The following is a 23,175-nucleotide window of genomic DNA, read 5'->3' as shown; positions in this document are numbered from 1 at the left end:
AGACTAAATTTCTCGAAAAATAAATTTTTCTATAGGTCTTCACAGGAAGAGTGATTGTCTATCGTACAAGATGCTAAAACTACAATTTGAGTTGGTTACGTAGGCTTTGGAGATGAATTGCTTCATTATTTTTAGACATAATTGCTTTTTTTTGCGATGGTAACTGGAGACAAATTACATGTTGAGCACTCAAAAACAGATCTCAATTGTCAAGAACGAATGAAGATTAGAAAATCTTGAACATTCCAACCAAAATAGATACAAGGGTATTTTGGGAATTTTTGAAATTTGAGGGGTATTTTGGGAATTTCCTCAAATTAGAGGGGTATTTTGGTAATTTTCCCAAAAAAGAAGATGCTGCCGGATGCTAGTTGGGATGGGTAGCCAAAAGTTTGGCGATGCAAGTAAAGTTATTGCACGCCTGTGAAATAACTCAATATGTGAGCCTCATGAGTGCCTGCATGCAGGCATTTCTTTGGTCGACCATGGCGAAAGCTCTTGAACAGGCACGCACACATGCACATACGTATGCTTCAACACATATACTCTCTCTCTCTCTCTCTCTCTCTCTCTCTCTCTCTCTCTCTGTGCGAGAGTTCGCCGTCAAGAGTTCATGTTAAATCTTAGTTTTAATGTTACTCCATTCAGGTAGCCGCAGTCATAAATCAGACCACTGAAGCTAAGGCGTAGCAGTCGATTATCTTGGACACTCAACAACTCATACAAGCATGAAGGTGAGGATCTCCTTCATAGGTCTTCACAGGAAGAGTGATTGTCTATCGTACAAGATGCTAAAACTACAATTTGAGTTGGTTACGTAGGCTTTGGAGATGAATTGCTTCATTATTTTTAGACATAATTGCTTTTTTTTGCGATGGTAACTGGAGACAAATTACATGTTGAGCACTCAAAAACAGATCTCAATTGTCAAGAACGAATGAAGATTAGAAAATCTTGAACATTCCAACCAAAATAGATACAAGGGTATTTTGGGAATTTTTGAAATTTGAGGGGTATTTTGGGAATTTCCTCAAATCAGAGGGGTATTTTGGTAATTTTCCCAAAAAAGAAGATGCTGCCGGATGCTAGTTGGGATGGGTAGCCAAAAGTTTGGCGATGCAAGTAAAGTTATTGCACGCCTGTGAAATAACTCAATATGTGAGCCTCATGAGTGCCTGCATGCAGGCATTTCTTTGGTCGACCATGGCGAAAGCTCTTGAACAGGCACGCACACATGCACATACGTATGCTTCAACACATATACTCTCTCTCTCTCTCTCTCTCTCTCTCTGTGCGAGAGTTCGCCGTCAATAGTTCATGTTAAATCTTAGTTTTAATGTTACTCCATTCAGGTAGCCGCAGTCATAAATCAGACCACTGAAGCTAAGGCGTAGCAGTCGATTATCTTGGACACTCAACAACTCATACAAGCATGAAGGTGAGGATCTCCTTCCTCACTCAGAATTGGCTGCAGTGCCCAATCGAGTCTCTCTCTCTCTCTCTCTCTCTCTCTCTCTCTCTCTCTCTCACACACACACACACACACACACACATGTGTTGTTTCTAAATGAGGGTTTTCTTCACATGCTGTTTACGTCTGATAAATCAATTTTTCTAAATAAGTAGCTCATGTAACCCAGAAATCTTCAAACAAACTTATGGGAAAACCCTGTCTGGTTCTCTCTATTGTTTTTCTTGCAATCAGTGTTCTCTTTCAGCACATGTGATGGTGCCATCGTTCATAAACTTCTTTCCATAGAAGAAGGATAAGCTACCCACTAATTGCCTTTCTAAGAGAGGCATTATTTGTTAAAAGGCATTCAAGATACTGATACTTATAAGCTTGAATTTGTAATGGAAGTAGTAGATGTTTAATTTTAATACTTCACTAAATAAGTCTACCCGGATCTCAATCCGAGGGTGGAGAGGCCAAATCAAAGAAAGCCTCCAAACACAAAGGTTGTGGTGGCTCCTTGCCCTCATTCAATTTTTCCCATATCCAAGGCTTTTAATTAGCATATCCAAGGCAAATGACACTAAGAAAATGTTGAAGAAAAGGAAAACACAAATGTATATGATGTGCACTCCACCATCTCTCTTTTATATGGAGATGAATTGTCTTTTGGCTTTTCATTTCCCATGACTTTCATTTGCATGAGGCTTTTTTCATTTGCATGAGGCTTTTCATTTCTATACTTACCCTTCACTTATGCATTTGAATTGTTTTGAAAGAATTTTTCTTTTTCTGAGATTGGGGAGACCTAATTAGCCTTTCTTGTAAAAAATTCTCTATCTTTTATACAATCCTCCGCGCTTTTACGGTGAAAAAATATAAGCAATACTTTTTTGAACATACTTATATAGTGAACATACTTTTATAGAGTCCCGCGTTTGTGGTCACCATTGAGATGGAGAGACCCAATGTAGCAATAGGAGGACAAGGTGGGGGGTTTGATATTTGAATTGTAACAGACTTGGACACTCCAAGTCAAGAATCAATCGCGACAGCACCAAATAACCACTTCAAAACAATTCACAGATCACAATAGATTTGCACTGGCCGACGGAGTTCCGTGCCTAGAGATATTGGCCCCAAAGACTGGCGTCCCTTTCGATATTTCTTTTTGTATTAAAAATCAATGTCAAAGTACAAGAGCGGTTAGGGTTTCACTCTCAGACTCTGTGTCTAGATGCTCTGAGAAGTGAGGCCCTCATCGCATATTTAAATGTTAGAAGGGATGCCAAAAAGCAGAGTCCCAAAAGCTTGAAAGCAAAAGCAGATTCTCTCTCTCTCTCAATGAGAGCAACAATAACGCAAGTTCTCTCTTTTTCTCTCTTTCTCTCAAAGCGTAGCCTTAAGAAAAAGTCCCAAAAGCTGATTTGTGTCGCATATGCTTTTTTTCAGCTTTCCGTAATTTGTGCCGTAAATCCCGAAAATCCGTACTTGTTGTCACGTGGCATTCTCCGCTTGATTTAGGGTTTCCCATCAGTAGTTAGGGTTAGGGTTTCCAGAAATTAGGGTTTGTAGGAATTTTAAGATTTCTGACAAAAATTAGGGTTTGCAAAAATTTTAGGATTTATGACAGAATTTGGGGTTTTTGCTGTCGGTAGCCACGTCATCACTTTGTGACATACCCCCCTCTTGAAAGCATTATAATCGACCGCGATTATGCCTACAAAACCGGCAAAAGCCATAAACCGTCTTAGCAGACACTAACTGTTAGTACCTACGTACTAGGAATACACATCTAGCACATGTACCAAATCGACAGTCACATCACACGACATCACAGGATATCACTAGACATCACATGACATTCAACATTCATTCGGATCTTAGAGCATGATTTATCGGCAATGTAGCTAGCAATCACATCTAGGTCCAATCGGGACCTCATCGATGTCCGATTGACTAACCCCTATTACAACCATGTCTATTCGAGATCAATTATACCAAAATGCTGTAGTCATTTCGTCTATCAGTTCCTGCACTTAAGAGAAGTCAAGAACAAATCAGTATCATAATCAGGAATTCCATTTCATAAAGTCATACAACAGAATACTGTCAGTTTTCAGTATCCTTGAAGCTCAAAGAGACATCAGTGACTCTAGTATCTAAATCAAGGCATCTGTTGACAAAGGAGCAGAGCGACTCCCCTCTTGTGCATCCCACTGCACCAAATCTGTGGCCAAGCTGAATTCTGGGTTTCGTTTGGAATAGACTATTTTAAACCAAAAGCATCGAGGTAAAGTTTCACAATCTGAGGAGTATCTGCTAGGTCCTCCTCCTCCATCCACTTTGCATCCAATGCAGGATAGTTCTTGAACTTAACGAAGAACCGCCTTTGGACTTTACCTTTATTCTTCGTATCTTTATGTGCCAAAATCTGTTCAGGAACAAGGATCTCCTCGTTTTCTTTCACTTCGGGTTGCTCATTAGGCTCCCCATCATCAAGCACATCACCCTTAAAAGGTTTCAAGAGACTCACATGGAATGCATCGTGAATCCTCCAAGTATCTGGCAATTTCAATCGGAAGGAGACATCATTTATCTTTTCAGTGATCTGGAAAGGTCCGTAGTATCGCATAGTAAGCTTTGGAAAAAGCCTCTCCTTTCCCTTTTTCTTTCGTAGGCGTGCCTTCTCAAAACGTAAGAGCACCCAATCATTCTCCTTAAATTTCATGTCGCAACGATGGCGATCCGCTGCCTTTTTCTGTCGTTCTTGAGACTTTTGCAAAGTCTCGCGAACCTTGGCAAAAGCCGTATCCAAATCTCGCGTATATTCATCCGCTTCAAAAATCTTATCTTTCGTGCTTAGGAAAGGTGGAACCTTCGCAGCACCTTCAACAATCTCAAATGGCTCCTTCCCCGTCGAAGAATATATCGTGTTATTGTAGGCAAATTCCACCAAAGGTAAGTACTTTTCCCATTGAGTCTTCTGATCAGAGATATAAGACATCATTAAATCTCAGAACCACTGAATTTGCAATCTCAGATTGCCTATCAGTCTGCGGGTGGAACGATGACGAGAACTGCAACCGCGTGCCAATGTTCTCTCAAATTGTTTTCCAAAACAAACTTGTAAATTTGGGGTCTCTGTCGGAGACAATCGTCTCAGGCATGCGATGCAATCTGAAGATCTGGGCCACAAACAATCTCGCTAAGTGATCCGGCTTGATTGTTTCCTTCACTGGAATGAAATGAGCCTGTTTGCTAAATTTGTCAATAACAGTGCAGATACCATCATGACCACTCTGTGTTCTCGGGAGATCAAAAATGAAATCCATCGCAATACTTTCCCAGGGGCGGGTGGGTATGGGTAAAGGCTGTAACAATCCCTGTGTCTTTGCCTGTCAAACTTGACCTTCTGGCATACTAAGCAACTGCGCACAAACTCTTCCACATCCTTTTTGAGTCTTGGCCAAAAGAAGTATCTCTCTACCCCCTTCATAGTGGTAGAAATGCCGCGGTGACCCGTAAAAGGTGGACAATGGCATTTAGTCATAACCTTTTCCCTCAACGGCTGTGTAACACACAACATAGTCTTTCTCATCAAGTAGCCTTCCCGAAGGGAGTATCCAGCTATTGTCTTCCCATCCCGTATCCGTGTGAAAATATCTGCAAAATTTGTATCTGTGGCATACTGATTGACCATATCCTCGAAGCTCCTAGGATGTATCGCGGCAATAGCCAAAACCAACGGCTTCCGAGACAAAGCATCTGCCACCACATTCTTCTGTCCCTGAACATGGACAATCTGGAAGTGAAACTGTGACAAGATGTTCGGCCACCGCATCTACTTTTCCGAAACCTGCTTTTGTGACAAGAAGTAGCGCAAACTCTGATGGTCTGTAAAGACAGTAAAATCCGCTCCGAGTAGGTAATGCCGCCATTGAGTAAGAGCATGGATAACCGCCAAAAGCTCTTTCTCATATATCTGTGCTGTCATCTCCGGCCTAGAGAACAATCCGCTCTCGTAAGCAATGACATGGCCTTCTTGCATCAAGACCGCACCCAGACTACGACCACAAGCATCACAATATACTTTAAATGACTTCTGCAAGTCTGGCAAAGTCAAAACTGGTCCCGTAGTCAATTTCTCTTTCAAGGTCCGAAAGGTAGTCACCTTTGTGGATCCCCACGAGAAAGGGACTCCTTTTTGTGTCAAGATATGCAAAGGGGAAGCAACCTCTGCAAACACAATAGTAGCTGTAGTACGAACACAGTCCCAAGAAGCTTCTAACTTCATGGACATTTTTCAAATCGGGCCAATCACGGATAGTCTCTATCTTGTCCGGGTCCATTTGCACTCCAGCTACTGAGACAATGTGTCCCAAAAAGTGTATCTCTGGTAGGAAAAAAATCACTTTTCTTTGCATTAATCACTAACTTGTGATCTCGTAATGCCTAAAAGACCTGAAGCAGATGATCTCTGTGTTCTGCCTCATTCTTGGAGAAAACAATTATGTCGTCAAAGAAAGTGCCAACACTCTCGAAAAATCCTGTCCATCATCCAGTTAAATGTCGCAAGAGCATTGGTTAAGCCAAAAGGCATCACCAAAAACTCAAATAACCCAAAAGTAGTCCGAAAGGCTGTCTTGTAGACGTCTCCCGGCGCGATTCGGATCTGATGATATCCACTCTTCTAGTCAATCTTGCTAAAGCACGAGGATCCTTGTAACCTGTTGAGTATATCATCGATCCTAGGAATCGGAAATTTGTTGTTGATGGTGATTTTGTTGAGAGCTCTATAATCGATGCACATCCTCCAAGATCCGTCTTTCTTCAAAACAAGGCTATGTGAGTTGCCTTGTCTGTCGTGGCACTAGTGGCGCTTGCAAAAACTCCATAAACCTTGGGTTTTGCACTAGTCGAGAAAACACATTCACAGCGGCAACCAACTGAGTCCTGAACGCATCATCTTCAAGTTGCCCACTCAGAACGCCCTGCATTGGTGGAGCATTCACATCAACAAGAGGTACATATACACGTGGCCGTGAACTCTCGCCAACCTCAAACACTGTAGGAATTGCCTGCGTGTCCTGTGAAAAGGAACCCTCTTCCATGATGCCTTTCCCTTTGTCGGCCATAGTGTAATCCCGCGTTCCTGTATACTTTGTGTCTTCGTCACAAACCAACTGAGGCTCACTTCTTGAGGAAAAAGTGATTCTTGTCCCAGCGACGGAACCATGAAACCGGCCCGTAGGACGGTAGACGTAGGCTTTCACCCGAAACTTTACTTTAGACTTTAGAACACAGAGAAACTTTGCAACTTAAAGGCTGTACCGGGAATTGACACTTCAAACACACACGGCTTGGAAGCTAGAGCGCTACCGAGCACACGTCGACACCTGTTGGCCCCAAAGACTGGCGCTCCTTTCGGTATTTCTTTTTTGTATTCAAAGAGGGAATAAAACCTGTGATTTCCTATGAGCTGCCCCGCATAATCTGGGCTGAAAATGACCTATTCTAGACTGATTTCGGCAACATAACTATACTAGGACGCTTCAGAGACAGTATCCCCACGCAAAAAGTGACTTTCTTGACGCATACGAACACTTTGCAAAACCTGGCGAGAATCTGCAGCACGCTGAATTCTCTGTTTTCTGCCTTGTATATGCGCCAGATCACCCGCACAGCGGTCCCCTCGCATACCCGGACCTCTTGGGGGTATTAGGGACCGTTTAGGGCCGAAACCCTAAATACATAGCAGGTTGTATTTCTCTGTTTTTTGGCTCCGTTTCGCAAGCCGGTTGCATCCATAGCAAGTCCTCGAGCTCCTGCACCTGTAGGGCTACTTGCCCTTTGAATTGGCCGAGATTTCTCGCGTGAAATCTCTCTAAATTCACCTGTACCTACGGGGGATCAGCAACTAGCTAATCCAGTATCTGTGCAAGAGGCTCTTGCCTCGGCAATCGCGCATGAACCCACATAACTGTACATACAAATAAAAAGCCCTCGAGCGGGGCACCACGTTTCTGTATTCAAAGGGGGAGAGAGGTGCACGAGAGCGGAATCATCGCGCTCCATAAAGCAAGGGAGAAGGCAAGCTTTCCATTAAAGCTATGAAACCTGCACCCACTACTCACCCACACACTGTAGTTCACTTAATGAGTGAAGATCAGCCTCCTCTCTTGATTTGCCTCTTCATGCTGGCTTGGCATGCTTGCTCAGGAGCCGCCATGTGTCCACTTAGCCTCTTTTGAGTTAATTCCTAGTACCCACCGACTTATAGGTGTAACGAGGGGGCCTAAATGACTTTGAACTGAGCCTAGACACCCTTTTACTGCTTGGATTCCAGTGCCGGTCCGCCCGACCAACTCGTGGCGACAAGGCCTTCCCGTCTGCGGGTGAAACTCTCGGCTGTTGGCCGTTTCACACTCGCCATACAATGTTCGGCCATTCGTGACTTCAAAAAGCGGGTCCCAAAAATTAAATAAAAATCGTGAAAAAGAAACCAACAACTAAGGTTAGCAATTGCCATGTCCTGGTGACAAAGTCCCAATTTTCCATCCGGTTTCGTTATGGATTTCTCTAGCTCGGGTGCACAACATGAAGACACACTAGGCAATACTTAAATTCCGTTCACATGCTCTGTATATAGGATTACAAGTACTTTCCAGAGCCTCGATCAACGTATATCTGCTCTGAAAAAGGCAAATGTTCAAACGACCATTCGATTGTGCTCTCTCAAAGGAGCCGGCAAGGGTTTAATGCTTGTGTTGCTGATCTCCGAAATATGGCTCAATCGACGATTGTGTATATTTTCGAGTCAGCAATTGCAGATGCAGATTGCTACTTTTGGGCGCTTACAGGTGGTCCTACTGCGACAATTCCGTACAAGACTACCAATTTCTCAAGAAAAGAGAAAGAATGTATGGAATTAGTTGTAAATAACTAGCTCCGTCAATGGACAACGTACTTTGATCTCCATGGAGAGCATGATCAATGGAGGATTCAGACAATTCCTCTCTATTTGCACAGTAAGACGCTTAGTTGGTGGCGTGATATGATAGAGAAGCCTACGACCTGGGCTGATTTTTGCGTAATTCAAGAAGGATTTCACAATAATGGATCCTCTGAAAGCCTATGCAAAGATACAAGTCTTTTGATGAAAACTCTATCTCCTGATAAATATACAACAGCTTTCACAGAAGCGCCCACCTTCTGCAAAGTGGATTCCACACGTTGTGCATATGTATCTGGTGGGTCTGCATGAAGATTACTGTGGGCCTTGATAAAGCCATGATTGATGTTGAGGATGTTGTGGCAAAGGCCAACGTTCCATTTGATAAATGGAGCGAATTATGAGAAGAAAAGAAACTCTGATCACTAATCAGACGAGGACACTTCGAGGAAGCGGCCCCAATTCCAACAAAGGTCCAAATCGTTGTTGAGACCTTCTCTTGATACCACCTCTCATGGTGCTCAAGAGAAGAAGAAAGTCAAGAATGCTACCATTTCTAATGTAGTGAAAGAGGGACCTTGCTTTGGTTGTGGCCAGACGGGCCACCACCAAGAAACCACAAGGATGGCCTTCGGTTCAAGTTCACGAGATCTCAGGTAACTCTGATTTTATTCAAGTTGAAATTCATCCCTTAGCGCAGTTCATGCACTCTCTCTCTCTCTCTCTCTCTCTCTCTCTCTCTCTCTCTCTTTTAGTTAACGGGATTTAAAAAACTTCTCTTGTTGATGTATCTTTGTTAAATTGCTTCAATTTTGCTGAGTGAGGGGCTTTAAGTGTGTCCGCTATGGTTCAACTCCCGCGACATGTGGGTGTGGGTGTGTGGATGCAATCCCATAAAACAAGCTTATGAAATTGCCAACAAAAAAAAAACTTTAAATTTTCAAAAATAGAAAACTCCTCTTGCTGAGCTTACGTGGTATATAAACATGATTATACATTGGACCCCCAGGGTTTTAACCCTACGGCCTATGCCGAGTCCTTCGACCGTAATGGCTGGCTTACCATACCCACAATAGGCCCTTCTCATTTGCACGAGCATCCCTAGCTGCAGCCTTTGAACATCAATGCCCCTTTGAGTAACAACCTTTTGCCATCCTCGTCCTTGGACTCTCCAGTTAGTTAAAAGGTTTCTAGTGCTCGCATGTCCCGGTTTGTAGTGTAAATTTCCTGGTTGAAATTGAAAGGCATCGGTTGTAATTCCGTCAAATCTTAATTTTCAAGGTGCATTTTACTTAGAAATCCCGGTTAATACTTAGATTTTGGCATAAATCCTGGTTGTCCCATTAGTTGACCTTAAAAATAAGGCGAAGAAAATTGTTGTTTTAAGCAGTGATTGACCTAGTTGCTCATCTATCAATTTGGACATAGAATGGGATGTTCTAACATACACAGAATAATCTTCAATAAACCAAACCATTGCTGGTGGCTACTAACTTTGTGAAGTGCCACTCAATCACAGTCCATTGTCAGGCCATCCAAAGATAATCTTATTTTGAAGGGAGCTTAAGAAATGTAGATTAGAGGGATGGTGATTTTCACCTTGGGAAAAAAAGGCCCCTCAAAGAATCTGTAGTGTAAATAAGTTGGCAAGTATGCTTAATAAGTATAGGACTTGGTGCAAAAATTTTCAAACAAAGCCACAATTTTGGCTAATCTTTTGACCAATGATTTTTGCAAAACAGCCAAATGATCTTGAAGAACCTTATTTTTAGCCCCTATTTTCTTCTCTGCATAGGAGGCTAAATCCAAGTTTGTGATGTGCATTTTGCTTCCATCCTCAATTCTTTTCACCAATGAGCTCACAAATAGTGGGATTTGTGTCTGTAAATAATGAACCATTTCATTATGAGAGCCCACAATGCCTTATAAAACCCTAGATCTATCATCTTCAACTGAGGGAGAACTGATCTTCCTATGAAGAGTTGCAAGTCTTTGGAGATGTTTGCCAGATTAACAAGGGGTATTTTCAGTGCTCAAAAAAGGCTTTTTCCCAAAAACTTGGAAGACCTACATATGACTCGCCAAGTGCCTCCGGTCTACTAGACCACTGACAACCTGGTACATCAGTCAACTGTCCACCCAAGCATGTACAAAAGACCTAATTTCTTAACAAGTGGTGAGAAAGTGCTACAAATTTTTGCCATGCTTGTGCTGGGTAAATCTCAGAGAAAGGGTTGTAGTTTTCTCACCCATTCCTCCTTTGGATGTGGACTCTCGCTTCTCTGATTGGAATCTGGCTACGACTAGATTGGACTGCATTTCAGCTGGCGGTGTATATGCCATCCTTCAGTTTGATATATGGATTGTGCATCATGGTAATCGGTCGTGGTTTCTCTGCGAGTCATCCTTGTGGTGGCAACACACAATGTCTTGTATTTGGTAGAGTCATCTACCTTTGAAGGAACAGGTTTTCTTGTGGCGCTGTTGGTGGGAGCTCTACTTGTTGGCAGTGTGTTACATACTCGGCATATTGCACCTTCCCACTGCCCCAGATGCCGTGAAGCTGAGGAGACCGTGCCACACTTGCTATGACGTTGTCGCCACTCCAGAGCCTTCATTCGGCAATTGTCGACTGCTCTTCGGCTGCATTTTCATTCCGGCTCTTTTCACAGACGCTTTTGGCTTTTTGGAGTGCTTCGGTCATCGCATTCTCAGTTTGCGGTGTTCTTCACCTGGGTCAGATTTTGGACTCTGTGGGCCATCTGGCACCATAGGAACTCCTTAATGTTCCAAGGCACCTATGTTGATCCCTTCCCCTATTTCAAATCATCTCTTGGTGAAGCACTACATTTTGCTCATGATGTTGGAGAGATCACTCTTGATGCCTACAGGATTTACTTTGACTGTTTCTAGTTTTCGGAGCCTTATAGTGCTCAGCTTTTTGTATCCCTTTCTTTTCGTGGGTTTTCCTCGTTTTGAGGTTTCCCACTTGTAAAGTAATCAAAGCAGATTTACAAAAAAAAAAGAAAAGAAAGGGCTGTAGTTTTCAACCTCGCCTGTGTGTGTATTTATTTGGTTTGAACTTTGTGTCAGTCTAGAATTAAGATGGAGATGAGAGCTTCTTTGTCTCTTGGTGTTGCAGTGTTTATTTAAATCCATGCAAAGATGACCGTTGAAAGTAGTTCCTAAGAAATCATTTCTCTTTGGAGAGTAAAGTGCCCAATATAATAACTTTGGATCAAAGTAATTGTAGTATTGTTTGTAGTAGAGTAATGCAGCCAAGTACTAAATGTTCAAATCTCTAACATGCCATTTGTAGCCAGTTCTGAGGAGGCTTTTGGTCTTTTGCAGATATTTTTGTGTAAGACGGATAGGGCTTGCTCTTTGCAATGGATCCAGATTTTGTATGTAACCTTCAGAAATTCAATGAGAAATGGCACTAAAGAAACAAGAAATGGGTGACTTTGGAAACGGTGTTTCCTATCTGTCAGACTCCGAAACAGAGTTTCCAAGTTACTATGTTTCCCAGCCTTCCACATAGATACATCATAGCCAAGACTCTTTTTGGTTGATTGTGTCTTAAGACATCAGGACGATGACACTGATACTTTGTACATGGTTTTGTCTCATAGCCAGTTCTCTTTAGCCTCTGCGAGATGTCATCCAGTGGCAATGCGTTGGCCAAGCTCTCTATGCTTGAAAGGCTAACTTTGTATACAGTAGCTCATTTGATGTGTGTTTTATTTTTTGTCTAGTTGGGTCCGACATTCAGCATTGATACTAAAGCTTGTTGCACCTGCGATCAAGCAAAAAGCTTCTCACCTTGTTTCGCATCAATGAGTGATGATCATGACAATTAGTAGCACTTTCTCACTTTTGATGGTGCAATTCAACCACACTTCAATGAGAAAAATGCTTGTGGCTCATGTCTTTTGTCAGTATCATTATAACTTTGGTATGTAAATTAGCATAGCTGGTAGCCATTTCTGCCCTTGAATTCAATATGGCTTTGGTTTTGGCTATTACATGCACGATCTATGCTGTCATATCCCAGTTATGCCATTGAACTCGGCCAACTTTCAAATTTCAAAGTCCTCTTCCATGGTCGTGATGGATGCCCTAAGGCTTACCGAGACACCCCCCCCCCCCCCCCCCTTTCCCTCCCCCCAACACACACGCACACACACGTAATCTACAAGAATGGACGCCATAATGGTAGCTATTGTGTTCCAGGCTGATGTTACGACCAAGACTAGACTTGGCCCCAATTGTAGAGTGGAGCTTAGGGATTTGTCCAACAACAAGGTCATGTTGAACATGGATGTAGCAAGAGCAAGGGTTGTGCATGGTACACCAAGTTGCTATCCCTATATAGACAATCTCATAGAGGAGCAAAGCAAAATGATTGCAACATCCAAAAAGCTGCAACATCAAGCAAGGACAACAAAGAACCGCCAAAACAATGCTCGGATGGTAAACTGGTGCATGAGAAAGAGAAATGAAATGATATATTAACGTCTACAAAAGGCCAAAATGACCTATGAGACCAAATTGATTACAATGGTGAGTCTATTACCAAGTATGGGTACAAACAAAGAAAACTACAAACTAGAAATTGAGATAGGAGTGCTATCGACTCCTATGGGTAGTTGGTACGCTGAGCAATGGTATAATGCCACAAAGGTACAAAGTGGGGATAAGTGTCACCATGATACATTATAGCAGTAACATGAAGCCTATCTTGATCGACACTTTGGAAGTCGCGCTAGAATCCTGTGGATCCTTTGTCGCAATCTCCGTCGGTGCTGTGTGGCTCCCCTCCTCGGTCGTCGTCGTCTCAATCTCCCCAACTCTAAAGCTCGGTCAATGAGAGTATCATTGGTGTGTGTATGGGTGGGAACCGAGCTCTGTGGTGGTGGTGCATGGTACACCAAGCTCTGTGCAAGGTAAACAGTGAAAGAGTCCCCGAATCTCATAGTAGACTGTGCAGTGACATATGAAGTGAAACTCTGTCTCTGGCTCTGCATGGCATAACTGACATATCCTCCTGTTTGTTGGTATGCCTTTGAATCTACCTGTCTCAATCCCAAGCTGGTGTGAAGATGTGCGTATCTGGCCTATGGCACATAGTAACCCATGAGATAGATGTGTGTTCATGTAGCTGGGCCGTGTGACAAAGACGTCTGTCATGAGTTGGAGAAGATGCTCTCTATAGAAAGCCCTCTTTGTACCCAACTCCCGTGATGGCTCTATCCATGTCCTCCTGGTATCAAGCTGGATAAGATCCTGTCGAATGAGTCTAGTCATCTCCATCCGTGTAAGAGCCAAAGATGGTGCATCAAGAGAATATTGGAAAGGGGGCAGCCCGTCCATGCTGAGACCATGCCTTTGAAACCATGAGCTCATCTGTGCATACCAACATGATGTATCTCCTTGTAATGCCAGCTGTCTGGATGACTCAAGAGCAAGCCTAGCATATTTGTCCCTGGTGGTGTCCCACAAGCTGTGTACAAATGATACCGATTTGGTAAGTGCCTCAATCTCCATAGGTGGGGCAGCCAGCTCCGCTCGTATGATGTTATGTGGGACTGAGGTCTTGGCTCTGATTAGCCTAGAAATCATAGATACCAAGGGCCTCTCCATATTACTCTATCCAGCACTGCTAAACAAATGGTCCCCAAACCTGAACCTCGTAGTGCATAACTGAAGCGACCAAAGTGTCGAAGAGCCAGAGCTTTGTTCGAGGTTCCTGGAACTGAACCTGCGAACAAATCCTCTCTAAATCGCCTAGGGCTGCATAGGCACGAGTTAATCTAGTGTCTGCTGCCACTTTCAGTGTGAACCTCGGTCCACTAAAGACCACCCCAAGATATGTGTATGCATCAGTGTACTCCATACTATCCTAACCATATGTGAATGTAGGTGCTGATCTCCTGACCCATTGTGGTGTGGTATTAAATACCATGACCTTGGTTTTACCAAGGTTGACAGACAATCCACTATCCCCTGCAAAACTATGCAATGCGTCCAAATGTCTTTGCATACCCTTTGGTGAGTCTGATATCAACACGATATCGTCAATATACAATAAAAGAGGGATCCATGTCCCTGCAAGCTGAGCATCTCTATCTCCTCCTCTGTCAATATAATCAGAGACCTCAACAACATACATACCAAATAAAGTAGAGGACAATGGGCATCCCTGTTTCACTCTGATAGTGGAGTGAACTATGTCAGATATCCCCTTTGGTGTGCATACATGACCCATAGATGAACTGTACAATGCCATAATCCCCCATATCAGTTCTGTGGGTACCCCCAATTCCATAAGTCGGCGCATCAATCTGGCCCTCAGTACTGCGTCAAAAGCTTTGTGGAAGTCCACAAAGCTGCAATATATCCGTCTGCCATGTGCTCGACCCTCCTCAATGATAGCTCTGAGTGTAAAGACATGATCCAGTGTGGAGAAACCCCTCATGAAACCAGCCTGTCCAGGTGCCCGTATGTCCATAATCTCTGCCCAACTGCTCAGCGTATGCTCAAGGATGGATGTATACAATTGTGCCAATGTGTGTCCTACCATGATAGTACGGTAATTCCCTGGCACTGTGGGGTCGCCTGTCTTGAAGATAGGTACAATAGTAGACAATCTCCAAGACTCAGGAAAGCCCTCACACATGACATGGTTGAACAACCGTGCAAGCATCTCTGCCAACAAGTCCCCAGCATGTATAATGTGCTCTGCTACCATATTCTCATGATCCTGTGCCCGTCTCGTCTTCATCCTGTCAATGGCCTCCTTTACCATCTCAGTGGTAAAGAAGGTGCTTGCAGTCGGGCATGGCTGTGGTGGATCTGGTAGTGGTTGTCCAGGTACAGTGTATAATGATGCAACATACTGCCCCCATATCTCCGTAGAAGTAATCACTGGTGGGGGAGACTGCTCATGGAATAGATGCCAAGTCTCTCCTGAATCTCTACGAAGGAAGAGCTCAGTGATATAAATCTTGCTCCATATGGACCAAGAAAGCTCGCTGTTGTACTAGTCGTGTAGCAATACAAGACTGTCTATAGGCGATCATTCCCAATGCAAGCTCCCGCTCGATCTGAGATCTCCTCTGTCGACACTCCTCATCATACTAGCTGTCCTGAGGCATGTGCCCAGAATGACGTCTCTGACCAGGCTGAGTGTGTGGGTATGCCTCTATCGTTGCCCCATGTAATGTCATTGTCAGCATAGGTGTGATCTCCTCCACTGTGTATACTGGATCTGATGTGCATAAAAGTCTACGTATCTCTTCTGCATAGACTGAGTCAATCTTTGGTGTAAAAGTATAGCGTGGATGTCTACCACCCCGTGAGGCCTGAGATGTATTGTACTGAAAGGAGACTGATAATGTCAAAAGTGCATGATCTACTGCTGTTCCAACAGGCCTGGGCCCCACTGTAAAATTCTGAATGTGAGAGATAAAGCTCGGATGTGTTAGAACATAGTCTACAGTACCAGCCCCATGTCTGTGTGGGAAACAAGTAAAACCTGTAGATGATGAGAAGGGCGGTAAGCCATTCAATATGGCTAAACTATGAGTAGTCGTCATCTCCCTTAGGTATCTCCCATACTCTGTATGCTCTCTGTCGTGTGAGCATCTCTCAAGCCCCATCTCCCCTCGCTCTAGTTCTTTGAGCATCTCCTCTGAGGTGTCATAGGAAACCGTCTATGAACTGCCTGTATGGGCATTGAAATCCCCCAATAGTATGATGTCTCCATCCCTGGAGAACTCCCAAATATCATCAAGTACAGAGTAAGGAGACTGTCCTCTCGATGAGGCATATACTGAAGTGTTGGGAGGAAAATAGCATATGGCGATGTACAAGAAACGTCCAGTCTCTGCCCTTAGCCTCACCCACATGTATCTGGCATGATCATCTCTCTGAACTATGTGTAGTAGTGGCTGGAGCTCTTCTCTGAAAAGAATTGCTACACCTCCTAATCCTCTAGTCCCATGCTCAGATCTGGTGCATGTCCGACAAGCTGTCTCCCATCTGTATCCTGATATATGCGGGATCAACTGTCTTAGGGTGTGATGAGTCTCATAGTAGAAAACAATGTCTTTGTCTTTGAAGCTGTCCTCAAAGGCCCTCACATCAAGTCTATACGAACCATTACAGTTCCAAACCGCCATCCTGAGTGTGGTCCCATAGGTCTCGCACCGTCATGTAGGGCGTCTCTTCATAATGACCACTCTTCCTTCTCTGTAAAAAGCTGTCTTCCCCTTTTCTCTTGCGGCCCTAATCTCTGGCATGACTTCCTGCATGTGGCCAAGCTGTGAGAGGGTGAATCGTCACCAAGGAAAAAGTCTTATAATTTGGGCCTACGTTGCCTACATTCTCTATTTGAGAGTGGGCCTCCTTCTCAAAAAGTCCTTCTTCTCCTCAATAGAGGGAAAGCGCAGTATGAGAGCTCTTCTTCTCGATGTTTCCCCCGTGCCTCCACTTTTCTTACCAACCCTCCATGCTCTTGTGTGTGTCGCTTTTTGCATCCCCATTAGTACCATGAGCTCCTGTACTTCCTCATCAATTTTGTCCCGATCGTTGAGGCTGGTAACCCTCACATGCAACACCCTCATACGTCTTCATTGTTCCTCCTCAAGTGTCATGTTGATGATGGTGGGAGTGGGGATTGATACCTCCATGCCTTTGCCCTTGTTTGCAATCGAAAATCACTTCTCCGCTTCCTCCACTTTCTTATGGGTTTTGGTAATCATATCTGTCCATGAAGACGTTTTTGCTTCTTGTTGTTTCTCTTCTTCCTTGATGGCTTGCATTTGTTCTTTGATTACCCTAAGTTCTTCACTGAGGGTTGGATTTCTCCCTCTTCTAATCCACCGTTGGCTCTTGCCTTCGCTAGGTCTCTCTTGAGGGTTGAAATCTGATTCTTTAGGTCTTCAATTTCAGCCCGAAACTCCATTTTCTCCACAGTTCGAAGCTCGGCCTCACTGATTTTCCATTGAAGAAAGATCGCCTTCTCCATCTACCACTCTTCCATCTCTGTCTTGTATGCCTTCATCTCCTTTTCCATGTTTGCTAACCTCTTGCTGGTAGCCATAAAGTTGATTTCTTCATTGCTGGGGATGCCATTGCCTGCAAGGGGCTAGAGCTCTCAGGAACTGCTGGGGATGCCATTGCAAGCAAACCACGCAAGGGAGTAGCCCAACAACACCAAGTATGTTTTCCACACTATGTTTACCACATTACGTATACATAGTTAGGTGGTCCCCCATCACGTATACATGTTTGTTCCACACACAAAAAATACAATTTCTGCAATTTTGAAAATCGGAGAATTTCTGTTCTCTTTTTGGGACAATTTCTGCAGGAAAAATCTATTTTTTTGCTCTATTTTTGAGAAGTGCACCTGTTGAATTTTTGCACTTTCCCTAATAATCTGTAGAATTTATGTTTTCCTGCGCGCTAGATAGAACCTCAAACCCACTGCTGTTGCTGGTTGCCCACGCTGCTGGCTGTCCACACGCTGAGAAAGACCTACTGGTTGCCCACACGCTGAGTATGCACAGATGACAACGCGCAGACCTGCTAGGCTGTCCACGCGCTGAGACCTGCTGGTATACATAGATGCCCACGCTGCTGAGTATGCACAGATGACAACGCGCAGACCTGTTGCCCACGCGGAGAGAGAGAGAGAGAGAGAGAGAGAGAGAGAGAGAGAGAGAGAGAGAGAGAGAGAGAGAGAGAGAGAGAGAGAGAGAGAGAGAGAGAGAGAGAGATGGATATCACTAAAAAAGCTCGCTCCAATCGAGTCATGAGCGAGCATTTTCGGTTAAATACAACATTTAAGCAATATCTAAAAAAGCTCACTCCAAAGCTTGCTCAAAAAACTCATCCCATTTCAATCCCCTTGTATGATTTGATTTACCCATTTGGTTTGAACATCAGTTTCAAGATGATCCAATGTACTTAAAGTAAACTTAGTACTAATTTTTGAAATACCGTTGGCCAAAAATGGATATTGAACTTATGATCACAATCACTTACCATATTGGTGAGTAAACCATACAATTTATAGAGGTTCTCTACAGATAGCCTTGCTAACTCTAGAGTTTTAACCATTGTCTTTGTGGGAATCAACTTACACATTGCGGTAAGACTGTCAACCACTACCGAAATGGAATCATGTTGTGACGTACAATGAAATCTATAAAGATACTCTTCCGCTTGCCATAAGGAATCTCTAAAGGATAAAGGCCCTCCTATGTTTAGTTCTTTTGCCTTGCTAACTTAGCACTTTTGACAGTTAATCACATAATCTTGTACGTCTTTACACAAGTGTGACCAGTAAAATTGGCGGTGTACAAGTGCATAGGTCTTTCTTATGTTGGGATGACTTGGACTAGGATTATCATGACACTCATAAAATATTTGGTGCCTGATATCATTGTCTGTTGGTACACATACTCTCCAGTTGTGGAGTAAGCACCCCTTAGCAATAGAAAAGTCTTTCAACAATTAAATTCATCGTTAGTTAAAGCAGAACTTTGTGTAGAGTCATCCTTAACATTACTTTGGTTATTGCCTCTCTTCATAACATGACTCTTTACCTTGGAGTAAAATTTGATCATTCTTGCATTTTACTTTAACAGATTGTAGAAATCCACTTTAAATTTCCATAAATGCAACAACATTGACCTTAGACATGCGACTTAGAGCATTAGCTACAACATTGTACTGACCTTGACTTTTATCCATACTCTTAAAGGATTTCAACCCACTTAGACTTACATCCCTTCAAATCCATTTCATGATTCCGTTGAGTGGAATCTAGCTTTCTACTTTCAAAAGTGACAGGCCATTCTTCTTGCACTAGCACTGCTCCAATGTTTTTTACTTGCATCCATCTCAAGTGCAAATGATTTAGAGGATCAACAAAATAGTTAAAATGGTTGTTATCATTAAAGCTACATTAAGCTTGTCAAAACTACGTTGTTGCTCTTCATCTCAAGTAAAGGTATTTTCTTAGGCCTTTAATTGGTCCGTCATATAAACTGCTATCTTAGCATAGTCCTTCATGATTTTATGATAGAGCCTACCATTCTTGGAAAACTATGAAGTTTTTTTAGATGAGTAGGAGGCCATTGTAAGATTACATTACATCTACCTTCGCTAGATCCATTTAAAGGCCAACATATGAGATAAAATGCCTTGAGTAGTTGATTACAATTTTCAAGAAATCACACTAAGGGTTTGCATAGAATTTGTTCTCTCTTAGCAAATCAAACACCAACCTGAGGTGTTGTAAGTGCTCAATAACACTGAAATTTATTCAATGAAAAATAATGAAAAATTACCATGAATATGGTTGTAAAGTATTGTCCAGACGGTCATGAAAGAAAATTAGCTAAACCAAAGGGCACAACTAAGAACTCATAATGCTATTTGTGTTACTTAAATCGGCAAATCAACACCAATGAAACGTGCTACCTAAATTGGTAAATCTGCAATTGTGTTGTCTAAATCATCTAATGTGCACTAATATTGTTTAAACTAGTGAATCTATTGTTTGTTGGTGTGCTACCTAAATTAGCAAATGTGCACTCGTGCTGTCCAAATTGGCGGATTTTCACGGATAACTTATATTTATTGAATAATGAATCTATGTGCACGTGACTAATGAACTAGGCAAGGCATAAAAAACAAAGCATTTACTACCTATTTGACACCGAATCGAAATATGTTTGAGTAGCAAAGTAATTACAAATTAGAGTCTGTTTAAGTAGCAAAGTACTTACAAATTTTTGTCCATTATCCCAAAGCACCAGCTCGTGTGATTAAATGTATAGCTTAATGACAAAGAATCTCCATAGAATCTCCATTCAATGCAAGTACAAGCCACAATGTTAGAGATTGTTGATTTCACAAATTATAAGACAATGTAGGTAAGAAAAATAGCTATTTCCTTTAAAACTATCTGATGGAATTTTGCCTTGTCACAAATGGCATGAGCTAATCCCTGTAATTAGAGGTTATCTAAAGATTTGGCTAGTAGTCAACGTGATAATGAAGCAATATAATTTAAGGTTGTATATCTTGGTTGTTCTCTTTGAATGGAAGTAGTAGGCACTCTAAGATGTTGGCTTGGTATTGTACTAGAAAGTTAGTATAGGCAACTAACTAAGTACTATAAGTTATAGGCTAGCTAGGTATTGGAATGTGGCTAGTGTATTATCATCTCATTTTTGAAGTGCAAATATAAAAAACTAAAGTGAGGAACCTATCTTCTCTCCAAATGTTCTTATTCTTGATGGTATCCATGCATTAAGATTAGAAAGATAGGTAGGCCACGACCCACATTATGTACTACATAGCTCTTTATGAATCGTCAGATGTTAAACAAATTCATAAAAATGAAGGTAGCAGCTCAACAACAGATTCATCATTTGGTTAATTTTATTCAAAATAGACAATTGGGTTATCTTAAAAAATTTGTGTAAACAAAAGTACGATGTTAAACCACTTTTAATGTAATCAACAACTAGGAAAAGTGTAAGAATGAATCATTTTGAATAGAACAAAATCAAGAAAATATCCACAGATTTGTAAGTGCCACAATTGTACGCTCTTTAGATGCATTCATAATAGTTTACAGCATCAATTTATAAATAAGTCGTGCAAAATTCATATAAGGTAGCTTAGCATTAGTTGCAAGCTTATAGTAGGAGGGTTTGCAAATGTGATTGAATAGCATTATCTATTTGTCCTGATTAACAACAAATTAATCAGCTTTGAATATCATGCTTTTATAGATGTTGCTAAGAGGAGCGAAAGATTCTTGAACACTATATTGCATACTTGTTGAAAAAAGATTAAGAAGATTCTGCCAAAATTGCTACTTGGGCTATCTGAGGTAGTTATCACAGTGTTTGCCTTTTGCGGTACAAATTTATACTCCCTAATTTTAAAGTCTCGCTCAAGGGTTCTATGTCTCTAACATGTTGTGGCCTTAAATGCATGTAATTTAGATATCCTAGTGCGTACATATAGGATTCATTCTTATGTAGAACATATAAGAAGATCATCTGCTAAGGTTAAAAGATAAAGCCAGTAGTAGTTTTGTTACAAATGCCTATTTTAAGACTAAAGGAAGATAACATGTGTGGTATCTTTAATAACTCATTGCATAGCTATGTCTAATACAACAAAACTGTTAGCAACTTTGTAAGTAGGCCAAGCCTCCAAAGCTTAAACCTCAGAGGACAAGTTATAGATTTGTAGCTTGCTACATCACCTTTAATATTGGTTATTGAATCAAACACAATTGGTCACACCTATAATCCATTTTAAGGATGGTGACATTAGAATAGGGATGAGTACATTTAATTATATGAAGTAACCCATGAAATATAACAATCCATAGAATTTCCAAATGATCTAATGCATGAAAGGTTAGTATAGTCTTGTGAGTTGTATGTGGTCGCTAAAAACTGGTGGTTGCTCCTAGGACTCTAGCTAAAGTAGAAGATACATGCAATTTACAAACATACACACCTCATAGTAAAACCCTCAAGCTTTGTTAATTTGAGACTTCACGAATACTTTGGATCTTAAAGTCTCACCCCACAAACATCAAGACATGGATGACCATATACATAGTTCAAACTAATAGGACCTTACAAAAGTATCCTCGTTTTAACAAGCTCACCTACAAGAATTAGATCTACTTCATTGAAAAGCAATCAACATAGACAACAATCAACTAAAAACTCCACAACTCACAGTAGGTCACATTTGAGCTATAAAAAAAATTGCCCCACAAGAATGGGACGAACCATTGATATCGGTATAGTGCTTCTATTGGGGAACTTTGCACCTCCATAGTGGTCTATGCTTGGGAGATTCTCACCTTGTTAAGCATGAAAAAAGATTAAAGATAGAGTATCGATAATGCAATTGCATCATTGGGTGTTGTCAATATAATTGTAGGCTTGTGTTTGCCAAACTGGAGTGCTACATGCATGGAGCCAAACGCTAGGGCCCTTGGCCACTACACTCTCCTTAATGTGTAAAAGTAAAGGGGTGATTTGAAGACTGCGGAAGAGTCTGAACAAAGTCTTCCAAACTAAGTCTTGTTGGGAGACATCATCATCCTCAAATACATATGTTAATTGTATAATTATCAAAGTTAAGAGGGTAGTTTAAAAATTGCATTGACAAAGCTTGATTCTCAAGAGTACAAGCTTGTAGAGAAGTTCAATTGCTCATAATAGCTTGAGACTCACTAGCAACCTACATTGATTGTTGCAAGCTACGAAGTTTAGTGTTGGTTGAAAGAAATAAAGAGAAACTCTTTGCATGGTAGCCTCTTATGAGTTCTATCAAGTGATAAGAACATTTCTTAATTCACATTCATTGAGGAATGGGATCCATCCTTCTTTGTGACAAGGACCCTAAGTATGGTCTACAAGCAGTAAGGTGCTTGACGCTGGGGGCAATTCATTTTCTTCTCAAGCCACTTCAAAGCAATGAGCTACCGAATCTATGGACTTATACATGGAGGCGAAGAAGCATAGTGGTGTACACCAATCTATTTTATTTTTGTGTTTATATTGGCACATTAACAAAATGGCATTTTCTTCCTTTTTACATAGAGCCGGGACAATGTTCGTCAAAAACCGGCTTTTAACGTATTTTTAAAGGACAAATATTGAAAATTTGCACCTAGTTTAGAGGGTCACCTTGATGGAAACTTGCTAAA

The 23,175-nt window shown here is 41.8% G+C and overlaps 1 long non-coding RNA gene across 1 annotated transcript; it reads left to right on the top strand.

Moving 5' to 3' along the window:
- The first annotated feature begins 1,095 nt into the window (after positions 1–1,095).
- Positions 1,096–12,332, top strand: LOC147417787 (uncharacterized). Its single transcript, XR_015187266.1, has 3 exons — positions 1,096–1,244; positions 1,353–1,438; positions 11,760–12,332. It is a non-coding gene; the product is annotated as an uncharacterized LOC147417787 (long non-coding RNA).
- The last annotated feature ends 10,843 nt before the right edge of the window (positions 12,333–23,175 follow it).

Source organism: Adiantum capillus-veneris, chromosome 30, assembly GCF_014529385.1.
Source record: "Adiantum capillus-veneris isolate H3 chromosome 30, ASM1452938v2, whole genome shotgun sequence".
NCBI lineage: Eukaryota > Viridiplantae > Streptophyta > Polypodiopsida > Polypodiales > Pteridaceae > Adiantum > Adiantum capillus-veneris.
The sequence above is the reverse complement of the archived record's forward strand: the minus strand, read 5'-3'. Positions and strand labels throughout refer to the sequence as shown.